Source organism: Stegodyphus dumicola, chromosome X2 (genome assembly GCF_044657685.1).
Source record: "Stegodyphus dumicola isolate Sdum_Otavi_A_Nest chromosome X2, ASM4465768v1".
In the NCBI taxonomy this organism is placed as follows: domain Eukaryota; kingdom Metazoa; phylum Arthropoda; class Arachnida; order Araneae; family Eresidae; genus Stegodyphus; species Stegodyphus dumicola.
In genome coordinates, this window is record NC_140781.1 from 134179335 (window position 1) to 134192894 (window position 13560).

Genomic DNA, 13560 nt, shown 5'->3' on the forward strand with positions numbered 1-13560 from the left:
TTAAGACAAGGCAGAAATGTTTACCATAAATATTTTCCGGGTTAAGTAATTTTTATCTTGGAAATCTTTAATTTAGACCTCCTTTGTAAATCAGTTGCACTACACAAATCAAGTAGTTCAAATATTGACTGCTCGAAGTATATGTTATAGTTAATGAAATGTATCACCTTATTTTAATTTCACAAGTTGTAATACATATCAAAGCAACTGGAATGAACCACGTAAATTTGGAGACATTATGTTGAACGTAAACTGTCTGTGTATTCTGTCACCTTCTAAAATACCAATTAAACAACTTAGCTATGATGATCATTATCAGTCAATTAATTTGAAGCTTTCGTAAAAGTCTGAAAATTTCATTTTAATGAAGAAACAATTGATGATTTAAAAACTGGGCAGAAACTATAACTTGCTGAAACTAAATAAATTTTGTGTGGTTAACTCTTTGAAACATGCGAAATAATATTGATTGCTTTGTTTTCTCAGACTGAAATTTCCTAACGATCCTATTCTAGACGGAAATACCTAAAAGTGGAGGAAAATGAAAAAGGCATTATTTCTGAGTGTTTCTGAAGTGTTCTTTTGATTACGTTGCAAACTTCGTGAATATATTGTATAGAATTGCGTTTTTTCTTTAAATTTCCAAATCACTTCAAAGTAGGAATTTTCAGAAGACTTTTCTCCCTATCTACCTCTAACTAAAGTTATCACAAATTAAGCAGAAGTTAAAAATAAAACTAATTGATTAACATGCTGACCTGACACCTACACAAACTTAACTGTTTAACAGAAGCAGAACTCCGCTAACTTGCAGATATAGAAAGAAAACAATTATTCAAATTAAAATTGAAAGCCTACATATCCAACTGCCTCGACTGTTTATAGTATTCGAAAAGCACTAGTTGCTAGCTGAAGCTGAAGCCGATCAGTTCAATTCAATAACAGAGAAGCTAAGCAGAGCGACGGCTAGCCTACGCTAGTAAACGCTCTCTCGAAACGCAAGACTACTGAGCATTTTTATAACTGGTTTGCAAACCGGTGGAAGATAATGCAAGTAAAACTAAAATCAAAACTAATAAGATAACTGGATTTATTAAAGCTTCCATATTTATGCTTAAATTATTCTTTAAAGGTAAAAATATTGCTACATGCACAGAATAAAATTTTCTAAGCAAATATGTGTGGGAGTATATTATGGTAAATATGTATGAGAATATATTGGTAGATAGTACGAAACAACAGAAAATTAGGAAATGTCTTCAGGTCACAAAATATTCCTATAAAATATTCGGAATCTATTTCAAATAATCTTCTACTTGAAACAGTCGATCCTTTCTTTTAATACATCTAACACATTCGAAGTATTGTATTTCATAGTCACAAATACTTCAGAATTTTCATGTGCTATATACTCTTATATTGAGTTGAACACTTTAGTCTTTCTGCCTTTTCTTCTCCTTTGGAAAGCCCTTCAATTTTTTCCAAATAACAGGCTCCTGCTCTCTAGACTTTGTTTTGATAAGACTACCCAGAGGATGATTGTATCGTTATCTCTCCTCTGTCTTCCGCTTTCACCGTCTAAGAGCAACTATGCAGAGCTTTTCTACTTTATCTCATCCCTTTGTCACGGACACAAAAGGTGAAAAAAGCTGTTATTTCACGAAAAGAATCAAGTAAATTTATTCGAGTCAAGAGTGAAATTTTTGGCCACATGGGAATACGGTATAATAAGGTATCGTATCCTACTTTTTTCTACACATCTTGCGTTTTTGTACTGTGGGGGGAACAAACGTCAAACTCGAGATTGTAATGTTGTGGTTTTTATATGCTTAACTGTTCATTTTCTTTAGTCTGTAATTTCTTACTATTTTAATATATATATTCGATGAAATATATCTTAAGCAAAAAACGTGGTAACAATAAAATTATCTTTCCTTAGAAAACTTGATGAATGTAGTGCAGTATAGATCATTCATATCCCACAAATAAATCTTCTTTTCGTTTTAACTATTAGCTGAGAATAAAATGGGATTCTCTTCTAATTTTCGTATCCTTACCGCTAGCTGTACAGGACGAAAAGGAGGTAAGGAAAATCAGTTGTCGAGTTCAGCTCTTGTGTTGCAGATGTAATAGCTGTCTTCCATTATGGTGCACTCAAAGCGATATTTTTGGTGTTGAAAGGCTAAATGATCCATAAGTGTAGCCTAAAAATATTACACATGTTTGCTAGGCAATCGAAAAAGCAAAATGTTAGGGAAAGTTATACATTAATTCTGAATGTTTTAGACCAGACGTTCTCAACTGGTGGTACGCAAGAGAAAAACAGGTGGTACGCAACGAATAAAACTCCAACATCCTGATTGAGTTTTTTTCTCTAACACTCATAATATGCGATCTGAGCTTTGTTGAAGAGTGGTGGTGGTAGTAGTACTTTGTAGTGTTGGTACTAAAGGTTTTCACTTTTCGTTTAGGTGGTACGCGTTGGTCAAAAGGTTGAGAACCGCTGCTTTAGACACATGTGTGTAAAATATTTTTCTTGAGAATTATTTTGCTTCTCGTTGCCTTAAATGAAGTTGATGAGTAGGAGAAAAATGCAAATTGAGCAAAATTAAGCAAATTTGCACACTATGTCGAATTTCTGAAAATTAATGGACAGATTTTATTAAAATTTACTGTGAATAATCGCTGATAACAGAGAGAGTATTCCTTACAGCTACGGCTGTCACCGCGTCTAACTGGCTAAATATGCAAACTGTATACCGGCTATCGTAACATAGTGCTTCAAGGAGCGATACAAGTACATAAATGAGTGGGTGCAGAAAACAAGATGAAAGTTGGAGAGTAGGGAAAAGATTTAGAATGCTCGAGTCTGCACAATATGGAGCCATAATAACAATTTTAAATCCCATGTAGGGAAATTTTGGTTTTCATTTTAACATAAAACCTGTGAAAGGGCTCAAGCGCCGATCTTGCAAAATTTCATAGTTGAAGAGATTAAAATGATTCATAATGTTGCAATCTTGAGCGTCCTGTTAGATTTGCTTATTAATCTTGAGTAAGAACTTCGCTAGGGATTTTACTTTGAGGTCATCATGATAACCCTTATTCCTTACAAAAAAGTGGGCATCTGTGATGGCACGTACAAATCGCGACAAACTCCTTGTGCGCTTATATCCCCTTTACAATCACAGCTCCGAGGACAGGCAGATGTACGCTTACGTATTGGACTCTGAATGTTTACATAATTCTTCGGGAGCACAATAAGTATGTTTGGCTCAATACTTCTCTTAAAAATATACAGAATTTGCACACGAGGAAAATTTAACGCACAAATGTAGATCTTATATGCTTTAGTAACACTATTAAGTTACTAAACTGAATTACGGATTAAAACATTAAGAATTTATCGGTTTCTTTCTTTCTTATTTATTCAATTTCAAGTGAAAAAAAGAGAAATATTGAAAAGATAAGAAATTTTTTCAGATGTTTTGCGCTACTCTTTTGAATATAAGGAAGAATATGTAACATCTGCCATAAATCTTCAAACGAATTAAAACATCCCTGCCATGTAATCCTGCGATGTAATGCTCAAATTGATTATTTGGAATTTCGGAGTTCATTTTCGAGTAAGGCTGCAATTTATTTCCAGAAATTTCTTGACAGGTGACAGGTGACGGAGGACGGGGACGCCTGACGTATAACATAGGTAAACAGGCATATGTCCCACGTCCTCCACTATCTCGAAGAAGCAACTCGCTGGAGCCCCGTGAGGCTGCACCAGGAGTTTACATGGCCATACAGGGGCTAGATGTCGGGTAGTTTTTACATAAGACGTTGTTAATAACACAAAGTAACTTAGAAAGAATATAAAGGATAGCATTAAAACACTAAAACACTCATATAAGCTGAAACACATAGATATACAAAATTAAACGTAAAAGCATAAAAACACACTCGTAATTACGTAACATAAAGACATAGAAACACACACGAAAATACATATCATGACACATAGAATACATATGGAAACACGTAGAACACATAAATGCAAATATTACACTCAGAGGAAACATATAAGACATAGTAAGGTGTGCGTAAAGCAGTAGTGCTGTGCGGAAATATGCTCAGTTCCCATAATACATAATGTACATACTTTCATTAGGGGCTTCTGTTGCATGAATTACATATTTCGTTGCATACACTACATTCGTGCATTGTACGGATATTATATATTTCGATTTACGATAACACATCATTCCATTGGGTGCCCAGTGCTTCACACTGATAAACATGTCAGTAACATTATATCTGCAAGTTGGTGGCTATTGAAAGCAGATGTTAACACGAGGCTCGAAATTGAATGTGGAATGTGTATTACAGAATGTGTACATACTGCAAATATCTAATAGTTGAGTACATTGTCTGCAGTACCATGCTACTGTGGCTCGCAAATGTCTTGCCCTAGGGCGTTGAATTGCTGTACAACTGCGCAGATGCTCCTTATAGCTGGCGGGTGTTTGATTATGAAACGATAGTAAAGTGTTCTATCATTCGTTGGATGTGGTAAGTGGTGGTTTGTTGTTAGACTGCAGTCAAATAGATAGTGCTCGGGAGAACCTAGCATGCCACAGACACAATTGTCAGATGCTGAGATGCCATGACGCATAAAATAAGATGGAAATGGGCCATGACCCGTTATGTACTGTGTCAGTGGGGCTATTGTTATAAGACGTTCCGTGTCTACCTTTGGTAGAAAGTTATACGTCCTTCTCCCTGTGTCGCCACTATTCCATTCTTCTTGCCACTTTTCTTTACAGATGTTACGCAGAGTTTTCTTGAGGTGTGAGACGGGGGTAGGGGCACTTATAGTTTGAGCGTGGATGTTGTTGGCAGCCTCATTAGCCAGTCGGTCTGCGACGTCATTCCCTTCGTTGTCGGAGTGTCCTTTTACCCATACCATGTTAAAGCGGGCTTGATGATTATTGCGTAAAAGTTGCTGTATATCTATGATGATGGGTGAAGTGTGGTGATGATCCCTGAGTGCGTGTAGCACTGACATGCTATCTGTGTAAAAAGTCGCATTCGTAAGGGAAAGGTTGAGGGCATGTCGTAGCGCATTCAATATTGCTAGTGCCTCTGCTTGGAAAATACTATTGCTGTTAGTGAGATGTCCTTTCCATTCCTTTACTAGTGTGCCATGTTCGTAGTGAGCAAACGCGCAGCCCACTCCCTGATCATGTTTTGATCCATCAGTGAACAGTTGTGTAATCGCACAGGAAGTGCGTTGTCTGGAGTGCGATGGCTGATGTTGGATTTTGACATGGATCCCTCTACCTTTGATGGCAGGGTGGATGTGTTGCACACTGCCAGGGAGTTCATAGTCTGTTGTTCTGAACGTAATTCCTGCATATGTGGCTTCTTGTCTGTGATGAGTGATTCGTACATAGGTAGCCTCTGCCTCTGCCTTTATGTGTAATGGCAGCAGGCCTGCAAGTATCGTGGCGGCGCTGGACGCTGTTGTGCGATAACCTCCGCAGATGTTTAATGCAAACGGCCGTTGAATTGTGGTCAGTAGCTTGGTCTTTCGGCTGTTCATTGGTTGTGCCCATATGACTGCTGCGTAGAGAATTATTCTCTCTGCCACTGTCAGATATAATAGTTTCCTGATATGGGGGTTTTGTCCCCAATTTCTCCCTTGAAATTGCCTGGCTTTCCTTGCGATGGTCGATGTTTTTGTACGTATTTCTTGGAGGTGCGGTAACCAGGTGAGTCTTTGATCCCAAGTGACTCCTAGATATTTAATCGTCTTCGTTATTTTTAAGTTCTTGCCCAGTAGCTTTATACATGGACGTCTTGTGGGATTTGTGCCAGGACGTGGAATTACGATGGCTGCGGACTTTTGCCGAGAGATGGTTAACTTAAGTTTATTGCATAGGTCCGTGAATATCGAGCAGGTTTCTGTGGCATTCCGTTCCAGTTCATCTCTTGTGCGGCCAGACACCAGAAGGGCTACATCGTCGGCGTATGCTATAATATCTGTGTGCAAAGGCCATTCATGTTGTAGTATGGAGTTAAAGGTGATTATCCAGAGCAACGGACCGGCGCAAGAGCCTTGTGGACACCCTCTTTCCTGCCGCTTGATAGTGAGGCCATTGTTGTTGGCTATTATGAGGCTACGTGCATGTAGATAGTCCGTGATGATGTTAAAGATGTTTTCGGGACATTGTGCCTCTCTAAGTGCTTGCTTTATAGCAGGCCACCAGAGGGTGTCAAAGGCGCCGCTTTGCAGGTCCAGGGATATGAATGCCGTGTGAAGATTTCTGCCTCTATTTTGTTCTATGCTATCTTTAAGATGACTCAGGGCATGCGTGGTTGACAAGCCAGTTCGGAACCCGTATTGCCGTGGGCTGAGGAAGTTGGTCTGCTCGAGATGGAATTTAAGTCTGTTTACCAGTAATTTTTCATAAATTTTTCCCAGAGACGAAAGTAGGCAAATTGGCCGAAACGAGCTTGGGTCATCTGGGGATCTCTGCTTCTTCAGGAACAGGACCACTTCTCCTTTTTTGAAAGCAGTTGGGAAGATCTGGTATTTTAAGAGCTTGCTGAAATATTTCTCGAAGAAGGTAGGGCGGGATGTGTAAGCCACCTTTATTATAGCATAGTCTAGACCGTCTGGTCCCGGAGCCTTTTTTATGGGAAGAAAACGGAAGATTTGCTGTATTTCAGCTGAGTCGAAGGGAATGTCGTCTGGTGTGTTAGGAATGGAATGGTTTTCCCGTATCTTCTGTTGTTCTGTTGAATCATCATCCGGGTTATCTGCTGGGAAAACTGCATTAAGGATAGCAGATGCTGTGGTTTCTGCAAGATTGGTGGTGTCTGAGTTATTGGCTGCTTGGGCATAAAGCTGGTCAGGCTTGTAAACTTTATTTGTAGCTAGTTTATGCAGGATTCCATAGACGTTGGTATTAGCTGTGCAAAATTTCCCCCAGCTATTGACTTTGGCTCGTAGTATGCATTTTTTATAATGCGCCCTTTCCCTGCGGAATGTGGTCAGCAATGCCATTTTGGTGGCTTCGTCCATTACACCTCGGAGACGCCGTCTTAGGGCTCTGCACTTTTGCCGTAATTGGCGTAGTTCTTTAGTCCACCAGCATATGCCTTGTATGCGTTTAGCAGTGCGAGTCTTCAGGAGCTTGTCGCAAATACATCGCAATGTATTGAGGAGATGATCTGTATAAGTGTCTAATCCCTCTGGGCTATTTATTTGGTCTATTACTTCTTCTTCACTCTGTAGGGTATCCGAGAAAGCCTTTGTTAATGCACGCAGTTTATTGCCTGGGATCTTGTAGCGCTTAAGGATAGTGATGCTTGTGTCGATATTAATTGCAAAGTGGATATATTTATGATCAGAGCAACTCTCGTCGTCTATGACCCTCCAATCTGTTATATTGTTGGCTATGTTACTTGTAGCTATTGTTAAATCAGGCCATCCTTTGTTGTATGAGTTGTCGAACGTCGGTGGGGCGTTCTGAGTATTTATTAACTGTAGATTGGCTGTCATTATAAATTCTTCTAACGCTGTTCCTTTCGGTGAGGTATTTGGGTATCCCCAAATGACGTTGTGCGCATTTAGGTCTCCACTTATTACGTGAGGAATGGTAGTATGTTTTCTGTGTATTTCTGCTATACTATCTACTGCATTGCTGATGTCTTCTGGTGGAGAGCTGTAGACGGATGATAGGATAATCTGGGAGTTATTATAATTCAGAAGAATTGCAACATGATCTCGTGCCTGCTTGATAATGAGTGGGGACCATTGTGGATTACAACAAATGATCGCCGCTCTCGGGGGTAGTTCATTAAGTTGTGCTTTCCGCTGGAAGATCTTCCATGAGAGTGGTAGGCAGGCTATTGCGCCGTTTCTGCAGTAAGGCTCTTGGAGAAGGATGATATCTATCTCATGATCGAGGACATGCTGCACTAGCTGCGTATTAGCTGCTTCTGCCCGTTGGAGATTAATTTGCGTGCATTTTATGGAGCCTGCTGAGGAATGAGTTAGAATCAGGTTGGCTGAGTTGTCGATATTTGTCGGTAGGATCTCTTGTGAGATAGTGTTGCTATCTTCAGACGCATTAGGTAGTAACATAGCATTGGTAGGCTGCTGAGATGTTATAGCTTCAGTATTGTGTGTTGCAGCGTGTGTTGTAGACGGCTCTCTGGTACATCGGGCATTCCGGGTGGTATGCCGGATGTTCAAAGTAGTAGGAGGTGCCGTTGCAGTAGTTACAGTCCCCGCAATTGATACAGGCTGGTGACTCTGCTTGACAGACTTTGGTGTTGTGCGACCCAGCGCAGAAGGCACAGAACTGTTTCTTGCTGCGGCAGAGATCCTGGGAGTGCCCGAATTGCTGGCATCTATAACATCTACGGATTCCCAAGAACTCCGTGATAGTATGAGCCTGCCATGCTGTGAACAGACGTCTGATGTTGATGGCGATTCCAAAGCTCTCCGTGGTACACTCGAGAACCCATTTGACTCTGTTTGATCGGCGCTCTTTAAGTCGGAACAGGGGTTTGTATACTCTTGCTGATAGACCTGCTGTTGCGCTGAGCTCTGCGATGAGCTGTTCTGGTTTAACATGTTCTGGAACATTATGGATGGCTATTCTCGGCTGCCTCTTTTGCCTGAGACGAACCTCTGCCTGGACCTCAGCTTTTTTGATGTGCTCCTGTAACTTGAGTACCTCCTCGTTTGTATTACAAAAAACTTCTAGTCCGCCTTTTGGAGCCGGTTTGATAGCGTTGACGACAACTGGGATCTCACTAAGTGGAACCTTTTGCTGTAACTGTGTTCTTAGATCACGTGGATGGATACTCCCTAAAGGGTTGATGATCAGACTGGGTTTACTGAACTGTTTAAGCACTGCCGCAAAGGTTGGTTTCTGGGGCACAATCGCTGATGGTGTTGTCGCTGACTTCAAGTGGCTATGCCTTTCCCCGGTGTTCCTGGGAGCCTGCGTAGTTGCTGTTACTGGCAGAGAGTCCGTGTTTGTACTTGAAGTAACCACCTCAGGGTAAGGGGTTTTAGTGCTAGTGGTACAGCGCGAGATTACAGAAGTGTTCACGTCTTTGTTGACTACCTCTGTTCCACGTAATGCGATGTCCCGAAAGATCTCTAGAGTGGCTATGAGGCGTGGTAATATATTTTTATTACCTCGAACTGTATTGGCTATTTGTACGCTCTCGTCGAAGACCGCTTTTATTTTTTCTCTATATGACAAAGTTGAAGTTCGAAACATAAACAAAGCCGCGCGGTAAAAAGTTCTAAGGTCACAGGTGTCAACAGGTTCTGTGCCAAGCGCGCATGCGCTTTGTAGGTGGAGGGGAAAGGTCGTTGTTAATATGCTAACCCTGAGGGGCTTCTTGAGAAAACCACAACCTTGCAACCCCTGCGTCGAAAAATTCGACTTGGAAGAAGTTAGTAGGGGGAACACGAGTTACGGATTATAAAAATAACACAAAAGTGTGCATAGCAGATGAACTAATAAACATAAATTCAAAGCAAGGGTACCGAAATAAAGAGTACAAGAAGACCTACTTTGCCGAGGATAAATGATGATGATATTCCAAATAGAAGCCAAGATATCCTAGACGAAATCCGCAAAAATGACACTTTATGGACTCTAATTAAAATAATTATAACTCTGCTTAAACACACACCACAAACACAATTCTTGCACCGTTAGAAAGCGGAATGCGCCAGCTTTCTCCAGATATCTGTATTGAGAACAGAAGGCAATTTGGTCGCGAGTAATCACTTAACAACGACGGAGCATAAAGCAGCACTTCATTTTCTTTTTCCGGTTCTTCATTCAAAAACATAGGCTCATGCGTTGACAATGGATGAAAATTTAAAAATTTCAATATAATAATAATGGAATTATAAGACGTAGGAACACAAATCAAGCATCACAATTTGTAGCTTGTTGAGACCTTTACGATGTTACTAACTTTGTAGACACACGACAAATATTACCGCGGTTATAACTCGTTCAACGAGGAGCTCCTAACACACTGCTGCAGCGTTGTCACGGGGCCTGCCCTTTTGAAATTTCTTGACAAATAAGAATTAGTTCATCCTTCCCTAAGCGCATTACTCTTAATTTCTAACATGTGTATCAAACCAATATGTCCCTAAGAACATGTGCTGAATAGGGTGGAGTGAGCAAGGGCAAAAAATGTTTTCACGAATTTTATTATTTTCTGATCGATGGTTCTGTTGGCTGAAACAAACACAGTAAAAATATGCAGCTCAAATGCAGTAGCTTCATTTTCAAGTTTCACATGCGGTAAATAAAATAATCAGTGTTAATGTCAATGAAAACATCAAACTACTTTTTAACTATATTTTTAATGATTTTTTCACAATACTTTTGTTTCTTGTCACAACATATGGTTGTACTAGGTACCAGTAAAAACGTTTCAGCTTAATCACTAGTGATCTTCAGGTTCCACCAAAGAATCAAAGAAATTCATATTGGTCTTGAATGTCTTGAATTCATTCCGGGATTGATTCAATTGCGTATGAATCTATTCCTGGTTTCTTCACCATATGTTGCCAATGACACTTCTGCCACCAGTCTCATATGTCTCTCTGCTAGTTCAGAATGGCAAGGGAACGTTCCTATTTCAAACTGAGAATAGCTTCTAATCAATTTTGTATCTTTGTCACTGAGGTTCAAGGTAACCGGTGGTTCCAAGGCATTGTCCCAGCGAAGCGTCTCAAAATACTCCTCTGCTTTGAAATTTAATTTGGGGAAGCACCAAATTGTCGTATTTTTTCATTCACGGCAGTTTTTCTTGCATTCAGTATTCTTCTCAGGCCACGTTTGCGAATATGTGCTCATTCATCTTCCTGCATCGCCAAAAGGATGTTTTCAAAGTGAGCAAAATAACAGTTACGCTGAATAACTTTGTAAACGATTGCCTTACAATTTTCTGGCAAGAATGAACTTTTCTTGATCATTCCATGAATATGACGTGCTTTACGTATTTCTCTCGGGATTTTCTTTATTTCAAAGCAGAATGGCATATAAACTTTTTAACATATTCGGCTAGTAGCTTCAAGTCATCTGTTGGTTCGGCGATTGATACACAAAGGCGAAGATTTCGGTTGGCTGTAGTGAGCTATCTTGAGTGAACCATCTTCCCAGGACTCCTATTTGCTAGGTTTGAAGGGCACTCACCCGAGGATACTACCTTATACTGCGTAATCAAGGATGTATGTTCCGTCCTTTTTGTCAGTTTCGAATAGATTAACGGGAATAGGCACATAACCTGTCACGATAAGCGTTTTAAATATTTTCAATGATTTTCCTATTGTTCCAGGAAACTGCTGTGGCCCAGATGATTTTCTATCAGTCTTCTGGGGAAAATGACGAAGAGGCAACTAATTGGTGTGCAACAAGCACACAAACCAATGGAATTTATGACCAACAAAGATCTCGAAAGGATCCACTTTTAGCTGAGGCCATCTTAATCCAACAAAAACAATGACTGATAAAGCAGGATTGACAAAACACGCCGAATAACTAATTAACTAATAATAAAAAGTCCTTGAACGTTCATGGAAGCTACGTGATTGCTTACCCCAAGCTAGAACTAGGGATTCCAATTTCGGACCAAAAGTTCAATACCGGTATTTTTTGTATCTTAATACCGGAATACCGGTTTTAATACCGGTAGTAGAAATTTTAGAAAAAGAAAGAAAACAAAGGTTTTTCTTTGTTTTATTTGCCAGTTTTATTAGCGGGAGTAAATATCACGAAAATGTTTTGTAACTTATAAATTATAACAGTACATAAAGAATCACAATAAAGTAAAGAAACAAGCAACATCTTATGTATTTAAATCACAAAAAAAAGTGTAAATATCACTATTCAGTCTACTATTATAAATTTTTGAAATGTGATCTTAAAAAACACAATGCATCAGTTATACTGTCATTAAGCCTGGAAAGTGATTTTGTGCAAATTACCAGCTGTCGAAAACGCTCTTTTATCATCTACGCTAGTTGGTGGTACTGTTAGCAATGCCCGATGTGCTTTTTTCCAAGTATTTGCCTCTAAATCCCTTATCTTCAAGTAAATCGATTTCTCTTCGCATGGGTTTGGATATAATTGATTTCTGTATTCTATTTTGCGTTGTTGAATTTTTTTTAGTTATCGCTAATTCTAATTTTTGTTCAAGAGACAATTCCTTTTCACTGTCGATATCGACATTAGTGTCATCATCATCTTCGATAACTGTAACGAATTCTTCTGAATGTGGATAGATTTGTGGGTAAAATATTTTAAGAAAATTTACTATAAACTTGATCAAATTTGATTTCCTTACTCCCTTTTCTACTTTTTCATTTTCATTTTTAAAATTATGTAAATACCGTAAAACATTTTCTATTTCGGTATGCCTTTCTTCTGTGCGATTTTTCACTGTAATTATAACTTACAATGCTTCAGATAGTGATGTGTGCTGTTCTTTCAGTGACTGCAACATGAAATTTATTGTTGCAGTAGTTGTTAGTAAATTAGAATAATTTCGACATAATGCCCCACAGCCAGTTTTATTGGAAGTAGAGCTGATACAGCTCTGGATATTAAGTCGAATTCACTATCGGAAAAATTAATTTGCAGGTTTAAGTCGATTATTGCTTTTTGGATTGGATTTTTCAGTTTCAAAAATCGTCCCATTATTAGGAGTAAACTGTTCAAACGTGTTTTAGAATCTAATATTAACATATGTTCTGTTTTATTTTCAGTTAGTACATAACATTTTTGGGGAACGTTTTTAAACTTTATTAATTATAGGAAGCAATCCTTGATGAGTTAATATTTCATCCCTAATTAGCAATATCTTCTTCAACAATTACATTGTTATTCTTCATTGTCACTCTCATTCTCTTCAAAATCGGAATCAGAAGTTTCCATGTCCACAGTACTTGGGTTCTTCTGTTCTTACTTTTTTTTTTTTTTTTGGTATAATACATATATTACTCCTAATTGAATTCCATGAGCCTAGCACAATTCCTGATTTGCACCAATCAACTTTCCAGCTTTTTTCATGACTGTTGCTCCATCAGTCATTGTGGGTTACAATATCTTCTTACAGGGAAAATCCATGTTTCCTTAATTTAGATTTAAACACTTCCACGCATTTTCGGCTGGCATACTTCCCGAGACATGTGTAATTCCTATATTCCAATTTTGTTTTTCTGAATGAATATTTATCTTTAAATAGCGTCTATTTCTTACACTTGTCCATTCATCAAATGTAAGACTAAATTTTTCACCATTTACTTTTAATTGTATTAACTCGTGTTTCAAAGAACTGCGAACACCGTTACTGTAGTTTATAACAGTTCTTATAGTGTTAATCTATGTTGGTAGATTTTTAAAACCTCTGGCGGATAGTGATTTTCTCAATTCAGTAGAAGTGCAAAACACTCGAAATAGAAAACCACCTAATGCTGTCATTTTACTTATAATTTCATCCAAATTTTCT